The sequence below is a fragment of the Antechinus flavipes genome, chromosome 3, assembly GCF_016432865.1.
Source record: "Antechinus flavipes isolate AdamAnt ecotype Samford, QLD, Australia chromosome 3, AdamAnt_v2, whole genome shotgun sequence".
Classification (NCBI taxonomy): domain Eukaryota; kingdom Metazoa; phylum Chordata; class Mammalia; order Dasyuromorphia; family Dasyuridae; genus Antechinus; species Antechinus flavipes.
The window spans coordinates 36,756,723-36,768,259 of NC_067400.1; positions in this window are offsets into that span (position 1 = coordinate 36,756,723).

The following is an 11,537-nucleotide window of genomic DNA, read 5'->3' on the forward strand; positions in this document are numbered from 1 at the left end:
AACAGAAAGACCTCTCAGCCAATGCCCCAAAGGTTTTCCATGGCATTTTTTTTATTTTTCCAAAACATTAAAGTGCTACTCGGAATAGCATAGGTGTCTGCCATTAGAAATCACTGTAGCCGAGTACTTTAAAAGATGTTTGGCGATGTCACTGATTTGGATAAATATCATTCTCATCCAGGCCAGATCATTTAGCTTTTGGTCATAAAAGTCTCTAATGTACTGAGCATCCTGCTCTTCATCAGGCTGAAAAAAACAGCCTTTGATCCCCAGATGCAGGTGGCAGATTTCCAAAGTAATTGGGAGTAATCCATTCCGAGTGTTCAGGAAGTCACTGAAACTCGGACCACAGTGATATGCCACGACTGTCCGTGGCTCTGGAAAGGAGGCAGCATTTTAATAATTGAGTGATGTGAAAGTTCTTGGCAGTGCCATGATTGGGAACTCTTCAGAGGCTGCCAGTGTTTACCACAGAACTCGTTCCAGGAGAATCCCCCTGTGGACTGAAGCTCTCTGGGAACATGGGAATGGGAGCCATCTCTTTTGCCTCTGGTTTCAATGAAGTTAGATTTCCTGAAACATCAACCATTGCCTGGAATCGAAGAGACATCTTGACAAGGTCATTTCTCCCACTTTTCTTTCTAGAATATAGATGAACAAAAGCCAACTCTAACCCTAAAATTATAAATTTTCAAATAATCAATACAATTTCAAATAAGCAAATAATCAAATTATAAAATCAACTGACCATAGATTTAGACTTAGAAGGAAGTTCAATGGTCAACATGTTTTTAGTAAAGAAAAGAAAGACCCAGAAAGATAGTGAATTGTCCTATGTGACACAGCAGTTCAGAGACAAATTCAGAATTTGAACAGATCTTTGGACTCCAGATTTTTTTCCACTGTGACATATACAATAATATAAAACAAGAAAGAATTTCATTCAAAAGAACATTGTGTTCTGGTCGATTTCCGGTCTTTTTAAGAAACTTTAACCTCCAGGGAGGTGGATGGCAAGCATTCTCTGACTGAAAATTACTTGATATTGGGATTATCTGGGACTGGCCTCCTGAGCAAGTTGACTAATACAGTAGAATGAACCCAAGGATTGGGATCAAAGGATGAGAGCTAATATCCTGACTCTGTCACTTAACTGAGTGATCTTCAACAGATTACTTTCTCTCTCTGGAGCTCAGTTTGCTTGTCTCTAAAATGAGGGCGATTTTCTGAGATGACCTTTAAGGTCTTTGCCGCAGTTAAGTGAAATTCCACGACTTGTTCCCGTGAGACAGTTTCTGGGACACCAGATGTGATGGCTGAGTTTTCAAAGTGAGTTCTGAAAGATAATGGAGAATGGGATCCCCAGGTATACCTCTCTGTTGCTGACATTCAATTGTGTCTGATTCTTCATGAGCCCTTTGGGGATTTTCTTGGCAAAGATACTGGAATAGTTTGACATTTTCTTCTCCAGCCCATTTTACAGATGAGCAAAGTCAGGCAAACAAAGTGAAGTGCCTTCCTGACTTCCAGGGTCAGCTCTCTATCCATTTTACCACCCAGCTGCCCAAGGTTCATACCACTAAAACAGGATAAATTTGAGCCAAGTTACCCCAAAACAGAAGAGAATAAAGTCTAAAAGCAATAATCCAGAGAGCTTGACTTCAATTCCTGGGACAATCCCAGAATGTACAAAAAGGTCATTAATTATTCAACATCTAGAACAGGAAGTGGTGATCACAAAGAACCAGTATGTTTTCAGCAAGAATCAATCATGTCAAACTAACATTTCTTCCCTTTTTCCCCAGTTGAGGGAATACTGTAAGTCTTGTTTCCTGGATTTTAACAAAGCACTTTTAAAAAATATCTCATGTTATCCTTGTAGGCAAATGGGGAAAAAATGTAAGCTATATGACAGCAGAATTACATGAATTCAAAACTGGTTGAATTGAAAGGAAGTCTCCAATAGAATGAATGCCTCAAGGATATGATCCCGTACCATTTCATATTTTCGTCAATAACTTCAAAAGGGGCACAGATCAAACCTTCACCAAATTTTAAGCTGGCAAAAGTCTTGGGAATCTGGCTACCACAGTGAATAACAGAATCCAGATCCCAAAAGATTCCCTGGAACAGGGAATGGAATCTAACTTAATCAGGATAATGCAAAGTCTTACCTTTGGGCTCAAGAAAATTGTCTTCACAAATACAAGGTAAGAGAGCACAGTGGATAGAGAACTAGCCCTGAAGTCAGGAAGAACTGAATTTAAATCTGGTCTCAGACACTTAACATTTCCTACCTTTGTGAACCTGGGAAAGTCACTTAACCCCCATTGTCTCAGGAAAAAAAAATACAAGGTAAGAGAGACATAGTTAGACAGTAGTTCCTCTGAAAAAGATTTAGAGTTTTGGCCATTGGGCCTGGGGTTGACATGAGCCAGTCTGCATTGGTTCTGTAGCACAGCAGAGGGAGTTCTGGGGTCAACAAGACATCATTGCAAAGGATTTCTGATATGTTCAGTTTTTCTCCTGCTTGACTAGCTCTGATTCCCAGATCAGTCTGGCTCCACTGGACAGTAAGGTAGCTCAAGAAAATGAAGGTGGTCAGTAAACTCATTAACCATTCCATTTCACATTCCTTCCTTCTGGTAAAGGGACTCCACAGACCAAGAGGGATTGACCACAGACACCACGATTTTGTTCACTAATAGAAGTGTTATGGGACAGAGCTGAGCTAAAACAGGCCCGAGATAGATCACTAGGAGGATATAAAGTGTTCTGGAGGCAGAAAAAGAGACCAAAAGAGATCTCTTACCCCTGAGGGAAGGAGCTTAAGATATCATACCGGTGGGTTGCTCCTCAACTGAAGAGCATTGTGCAGAAAGTTTCTACGCTATCTTGTATTTGTTGAGATTTGTTGACTTAAAAGCAATAATCCTCATTAATAAAAAGCACATGCACCCCATTCAGCAGCAAGGAGAATGTCCAGTGTCCATTGATTTTGCAAGACTATCTCATCTGGATGTCAGCTGCTTTTAGGTCCAGAGTAGATGTACCTGATGTCCCTGGAGGATTCACTCAGGAGCAAGGGCTTCCTTCAGAGGATCCAGGAGTCCAAACCCACAAGACTATGATGAAAAGGAATTCATTAAGAATCCAGATTTAACAATGACAGGACATGAAAATCAGAGAATAGCAACCAAGAAAGCTAACGTAAACTTGGGCTGCAACAAAAGCTAGTGTTCTTTGAGGAATACTTTTAGGAGGACATTGATTTCTCAGAGAATATCCAGGATGATGGTACTTTCAAGTTCAAGCCAAATAAGGATTGGCTGATGAAAGCAGGGATGGTTGGTCCAGAAAAGAAAAAAAACTGGGAGGAGGGATATGATAGCTTTTATCAAGTGTTTGAAGGGCTGTCATGTGAAAGACAGATTAAAGTTGCAATGTTCGCTCCATCCCATCCCCAGAGGACTGTTATTTATCCTTCAAGAGAATCATAACATCTGGAGGTGACAAAATTACTTGTAAGTGAATTGGATTTAAGTGAGGAAGGGCTGTGCAAAGTCACCAGCAGTAACTCTCTCCTCCAGAGTCTTCTGGGTCCAGTGGCCAGATATAGAACAGGATGACCTGAGATGCCCTGGATATAGTGAAAAAGGTCTTTTTAAGTTAAGGTCCCAGTTTAGCCTAGGCAATGCCATTCAGTGATTAAGGTTAGGCAAGAAATGAGGCAAAGAACGACCTCTTTTTTCTGGTCAAAAAAATCAAACTAAGAGGTGAAGACCCTCAGGGATTTTGGCCAAAACATTAACAATTGCTATTTATACTCACTCTAAACCATGGGAGTGAGGGGAAGGGAAGAAATAATGACCATCTCCAGTCATCCCCAGAAGGCAGAAACAGAGCTACGAGTGGAAGTTGCCCAGAAACTAATTTTGTCTTGATCTAAGACAGTGTTTCCCAGAGGGTTTATGCTAAAAATTCTTTAATAATATCTTAAGCAATAAATAATTGCAGAATATTATAAGTAGTATATTAAATTACCCTAAGGGTTCACAACACATTTCTTTCTTGTTGTTAAAGGAGGTTCTTAGAACCAAAAACACTGAGAACCATTAGTCTAAGGGAAAACTTACTAATAATACTGCCAATCAAATAACAGTTAATATTTATATGGCACTTGAAAAGCATGTTGCTTTTCACATTTAAGCCTCACAACAATCCTTTGGCATAGGCTCTATTATTACCCCCATTTTATAGATGAAAAAAATAAAGTTGGAGAGTTTAACTGATTTATCAAGGATTACATAGTGAGTTGTAAATGTCTAAGATAGTTTTTGGAATTTGGATCTTCCTAACCCCCACTCCAGAACCACCTAGCTACCAAAGGAGAAAAGGCCAAAGGCCTCAGGAAGTAGTGAGTTCTGTTACTAGACGCTTCACAAAAAATCTGAATGATATGTCAGCTATGTTGTACCAGGAATTGTTCCAGTGGGTGAAACAGAATGGCTTTTGAGACTCTGAGACTTCTGAATCTGAGACTCTCTGATTCCATGCACACAATATTTCCTTAGAAGAAGAGTCTTCGGGTTGCAATCAAGGGGTCCAGAGCATGGAGCTGAGAGGAGACTCCTCTGAGAGAAGAGTTAAGATGCTAAACTAATTAGTTCAGACAGCTCAGAGTTCCCCAGTATATACACCCAGGAACAATCTAATATTTACCTTGAAACAGCATAACTGCCCGATCTGAAGATGAAAAAGGGGGTTTGAAGAAAATTTAACCAACTAAATGTTACTGATCCCACATCCTTCCCTTCGATTCCTAGCAACATCCACAGGGTAAAGAGAAATAATCTAAGACCATGTTTGCCAAGTGCTTCATTGCCCTTCATCTAATTAAAAAAGATTTATGGCTCTCAGAGGATATCCATTCATTTGTGAGAGAAACAAGCAAGGCCAGCATTTTTCTTCCATTTTTTCTAATAATTTCTGTATTCAAAGAAGCAACATGACTTGGTAGACAGAGAGCCAGCTTCGGATTAAAAAAAAAAAAAGACCTGGGTTCAAGGCATAGCACCGCCCTCACAGGGTTTTTGTTAACAAAAAAAGAATTGTTTGGCAAATAATAATTTTTAATTCAATTCAATAAAAATGTATTAAATACTTACTTGATATATGTCAGTTTCCATGCTACAAGATGGGGATACAAAAAGACAGTCCCTCCCTCTCTTCAAGGAGCTTACAAACTAATAGGGAGATGGAAAACAATGTGCAAACAAATATATATAACAAGTTATGCAAAATAAAAAGGGAATAATTAACAGATGGAAAGCACTGGAATTAAGAAAGGTTGGGGAAGACTTTCCGAAGAAGGTCAGATTGTAGTAGTGACTTGAAGGAATTCAGAAAGGTGGGTAGTTGGGATGGAGGAGAAAGATCATTACAGGTATAAGAAACACTCAGAATATTTAAGAGCCAAGAGATGGAGAATCTTGTTCATGGAACAACCAGGAGAACAATATCCTAAGTAAACTTGGGAATTAAGGTGTAATAAAACTGGAAAAGTGGGAGGGAGTCAGGATGTAAAAGATTTTGAATGTCAAATAAAGATTTTCATATTTGTCCTGGAGGCAACAGGAAGCCACTGGAATTTGTTAATTAAGAAAACGGTATGATCAAACTTGTATTTTAGGAAAACCACTTTAGTGGCTAAATCGAGAATAGATTGGAATGGGGAGTAACTTGAGGCAGATAGATCCAGCAGCAGGGTTTTGCAGTAAACAAGGTGTGGGCTGATGAAGAATTGCTCTAGAGTGCTGACAATGTCAGAAAATAAAGAGGATATTGGGAGACATTGCAAAGGTGAAATCAATATGCAATAATTGGATGGAGGGGAGTGAGGAAAAGAGATAATGAGGAATCTAGGATGATTCATGGCTTAAGAGGCTGATGGACTGGAAGGATCGTGTCGCCATCTGCAATAAAAAGGTATTGTAGCAAGAGGAAAGGGCTTAGGGGGAAAGACATTAAGATGTGTTTTGGACACATTGAGTTTACTTGTCTACTGGACATCCAGTTCAAGATGTCTAAAAAGCAATTGGAGTTTGGAGATTGGAGCTAAGCAGAGAGACTGGGACAGGATAGATAGATTTGAGAAACAGCAGCCAAAAGATGGTAATCACGATCACCAAGTAAAATAATGGGTAGAAGAAAACCAGGACAGAACCACAGGGGACATATATCATGAGAGATTGTGATTTGGAAGAGGATTCAGTAAAGGAGATAAAGAAGAAGTCAGCAAATGATAGGAGAAAAGCCAGGAGTTATATCCCCAAAACCTAGAGAGTTTCAAGGAAGAGAGCGTGATTAACAGTGTCAAAGACTACAGAAGGTGAAGGAGAATGAAGATTGAGAAAAAAAAATCATTGAATTTGGCAATTAGTAGATCATTGGTAACTTTGAAGGAAGTCATTTCAGTGGAACTATAAAATTAGAAACCAGATTAAAGGGGTTAAGAGGAGAGGAGAAAAAATGGAGTCACCTATTGCCAATAGTAGCAGATTAGCTACTAAGAGCAGAAAATAAATTGGATAATAGCTTGGAATGGAAGGATCAAGTGAGAATTTTTTTTCAGAATACGAGAGATCTGGGATTGTTAGTAGGACTAGGGCATGAGCCAGTAGAGAAGGAGAAATTGAAAATATGTGAAAAAGTAGGGGTGACAGAGAGGGCAACCTCCTTGGAGGAGACAGGATGGAATGAAATCACTTGAATAAATTGAATATTTGTAAACCTTAAAGTGCTATTATTACTTTTTTCAACTTCTTTATCAGTCAGGAAGCATTTATGAAGAAATGATCACTCAACACCTCACAAAGCTAGTAAAGAAATTCCTAAAAGTATAGGAGCCAATCCCCAACTGTAAGAAATGGACAGTGTCAGAATGCAGAATAGTGGAGAGAAAGTTAAACTTGAAATCAAAAAACCACTAATTTTGCCCTTACATTTAGTCACTGGATGCTCCTAGGTGAGTCACTGACCCTGATTCTATTTCTTTGTCAGCAAAATGGAACACCCACAATATCTACTTTCAAGATGGTTGTGAACATGGCTTATATTGGAATGTTTTGTATGATTTTGTGTGTATAATTAATATCACATTATTTGACTTCTCAGGAGGAGTAAGGAGGGAGAGAATTTAGAACTCAAAATTTTAAAAAAAATGATTGTTAAAAAGACATGTGAGGTTCAAATATGATAATATATAATATAAATGCAAAGAACTAAGCTAAGTACTGAGGATACAAAAATAAAAGCATGATAATCTCTCCTCTCAATGAGCTCACATTCTAATAAAAGAGTAACAGATAAATTGATAAATCAATCAATAAACATTTAATAAACACCTACTATGTGCCGAGCACTGTGCTAGCCACAAAGGATACCAAAAGAGGCAAAAAACAGCCCTTGTCCTTGAGGAGCTTATAATCTAACAGAGGGGAATTCAGCATCAAGACAGATGAAAAGCCTGAAAGTGCTTAAGGTGCAATGGCAAGGCTAATGGCAATGCCTACTGGTGAGGATGGCAATTAATACAGTTTGAATGGAATATATAGAGGAGAAGACTAATGTAAAAAACATTTCTTCATCAGTATAATTTCAATTCATAAAACCCTATCTCTTTCTATTGCACCAGAATTTGACAATATCACAGATTTGGGCAAAACTTTTTTCCAGTCTTCAAAAGCTTTGGCTAATGTTATCTGTGAAAATATAACAAACAAACAAACAAACAAACAAACAAAGACACTCATATAGAAAAATCAGGGTGAAAGATTGTTTTCCCCCCTTCCTCCATCACCTCAAAAAAGAAGAGAACAATTCATGTGCAAAGTTGCTAATACAGAGATATCTGTACAACTTAACAGAATTTAGTGTAATTTGCAGACCGGGACAACTTAAAGGGAATTTTTCCTACTGTACACTCACATTTCTCCACCATTTCTACTTACTGTATGCTTAATGAGGCAGGCGAGCAAGGTACAAGTAAAGAGAATGTTTCAGACCCCTTGGGTTTGCATTATGCCTCAGGCTACCTCAGCTATTCCTGTAGATGTCACCACTATATGCTACATTGACAAAGTCATACAAGTGTTATTTCATTTCATATATACATTTTGTCATCTCAGTACTTCACTGGCTCCATGATCACAGAGAAGGGGGAATATCTTTGGTGATACAGTTCATAATCCATCATCATTTTAGGGGAAGGAGAATACAGAGTGAAGAAGAGGGCAAGGATAATGGGGATATTCTGAGGTAATATTGTAGAAGGATATTACAATGCCCTACTTAACACTATGACTTTTGAGCCCCCACCAAAATGGTTCCATTTATTCAACCAGTCACTCATAACAAGGACACTTCTATATCGTAAAAATGATCATTTAGCTAACAATAAAGCAGAACGAATAATAAAAAATTATAATAATACCATAGATATTTACATAGTAAAATGAATAGATAATTAAAGACATCACACTCCTTACACATGGGCAGGCTGTATTTTCCTTCCAATTATACTCAATATTTGTAAGAGTGATTATACCTTAAGAACTTGAAACAAAAGCACATGAGGGAGGAAAACTCATCAGCTCAGAGTAACTTAGAACTCTGTATTGCAGGTTTTATTGGTCCATTTAGGAACATCTGTATCATATAAAGCTATTTCTCTGCTCACTACTTTTCTACTGATTCTCTATGTTCTCTGGCTGAATAAATCTTCTTCTTGTCCATGTTTAAGCATAGCATGTACAACCTCTTTCAACTTACTATCACTCTTAAAAGCACTTTAGAAAGTGATGTCTATTTATATAAATAGTTGTTTTAGGTAAAAGAACCTCAAAACTCACCAGATTGACTACCTTAGGATTAAATAGATCCAGAGCAGGGATGCATGGTGGATCAGTGGGTAGAATACCAGACTCGAAGTCAGGAAGATCGGAGTGCAAATCTGATCTCAGAACTTACAAGTTCTGTGACCCCCAAGGAAGTTAGACCACTTCTGTTTGCCACAATTTCCTTACCTGCAAACAGGGGTAGTAACAGCATCTACCTTCCAGAACTATTGTGAGGATCAAATGAGAGACTAATTATAAAATGCTTAGCACAATATGTGGCTCATAACAAAGTGCTACATGAATGTTAACTGTTATTATTACTAGTTATTAACTCAGTAGGATGCTACATTTCCAATCAGAACAGAGCTTGCGGCAAATTTCTCAGTTTGACAGTCTTTCCAAGGCAAGCCAGCCTAGCCATATCTTCCTGAAGGTACTTGTCTTCCCCTCCCTTCTAATTTTTCCTTTCAAACCAGAGAAAAGCAGCAAAGAGTGGCACAAACTTCAGAGAGGTTTCATCTCTGTTATACTAAAAAAAAGTGCTAAAGATCTGGAAAAGAAACAATAACTTAATGAAGTTGAGCATCTCTCAAACTAATCAGTAACCATATAGTTAGAACCTTTGGTCCGCTGATGATCCCTATTGCTGTTCTTTTCAAATAGTCCTCACATGCTGCTTTTCTGACTTCCTGCTATTTCTGCAATCTTCACTAGACTCAACCTCAGCCATCCACTTTTCAGGGTTTTAAATCAGAGCATCCTAGATTTTGGAGACTCTTAAATGGTAATAAGTCTCTAAATTACTCCTATGAAATCTATAATTCTCTTTTAACGTATCTATCTCCAAATAATTTTATAGTTTCTTTTTTTAGTTCAATTCTCTTTAATCATAAAATAGTTATAAATAAGTAAGCCAAAAGATCATAATTCTCTATAGCTTTAATGGATTCAACCATGATTTTCCATCACTTGAACTCCATCTTCCATCCTTGAACCGTGTCTTCATTCTTATTCATATTTTCCAGTCTTTATTAAATAAAATTTCTTTACCACTTTAAGCTGTCAAATGTTTCTCATCCAAGTGAAGCATTATCCTGTATCTTTCGTGTGATAATTTCAATCTTTATATTAATTGCATAGGTCATTTTCTATTCAAAACTGCCTACCTCTCATGTGAAAGCTATATTTCTTCACAGATATATTTAGCAGGTTTTTTATTAAGCCAAAGTTTCTTTTCTGATTGCTTTTAGACATAAATGTTCATATATAAGAAAAACAGAGACCAGAAAATATGGGGAAGGAGCAGGAAATAGTATGGATCACGTCTCCCCATAACTCTAGTGATCAGATAATTTAAGGAGAAACAATTGTAGATTATCTTTCTGGCCAACAATCATAAATTCAACCAACAGACAAGTAGCCAGGGCAAGAGCTATAGAACAAGAATGGGCTGGGATCAGAGTCTTAGCTCCTAAGTTCAGAACAGGGGTGCAGCACTGTGGCTCTGACCCAAAAATAGAATCTTGGACTCAACCCTTAGGATCAGAACAAGTTTATAAAAGCAGCATTGTTGCTCTGAACTCATAAAGCCTTTTAATTAACTGACCACTGACTATCTACCGAAACTCAACTATGCTACCTAGACTTAAACCAGGATCTGGAGCCAAGAAAGCCCATGAATGCATTCAGGTTGTGCCCTTGATCAGACCACAGTGAATCCACTAAAACTTGCACCTTTCTAGCCCAAGCCACCCCTATGATACTTGAAGAACACAGCACTTAGTAATCAAAAAGCATAGTGATACAATCTCAGATAAAACAAAACAAAACCCTACAAAGTCCTACAAGTATCACCAGAAATATACAGTGTCTGGCCCTAACACAAAGCTGTAATTAAGGATGTAAGGAAGGAAGAATGAGTAAACAATAACAGATAGAGGGATGTCCAAGATGAAAACACAGAAAAAAATAATAATTCAAAAATTCCCACCAGCAAAGCCTCATAAGAAAATGTATCTTGGCACAAGATCAACTAGAATTCCTAGAAGAGCAAAAATGCTTTATATCCTTTGAAATTGATTTAAATCCGTTTTTTTTAACACAAAAGTACTGTTTTTGACCTTTTCAGTACGAAATTGCTTAAAGGAGCCTTAAAAAGATAGTATATTATATATTATAATTCTATAATCTTTTATTCTCTATACCTTTTCATCAGTTCATCAGTTGATTATAATAGTTTTCTGCTTAGATATATGTCCTACTATGGATATCAAATAGAGACTAGACTTTATCTTTGATGTAGGGAGTTCCCAGGGAGGAATTTCCTCTACCAAAATAAATCAACACCTTCTCTGATAGCTACATGGACTACTAAGAAGTATTGTACCCAATAGAACATATTAAAGATATCTCAAAGGCTGAACTTGAATCCATTTATTATTGATTCTATCCAAACACAATACCCTGCTTCTTATGATATCATGCTATTTCTAAAGCCCATCCATTGCTTTTTCACACCTTCATCAAGTAAATCCTCAAAATTCATATATATTATTCTCATAAGGTTTGTGAAAAAGGTACTTTAGGAGTTGTTGGTATTTTTATTACATTTTTAAAAGTAGTAATGGCCATGATTTT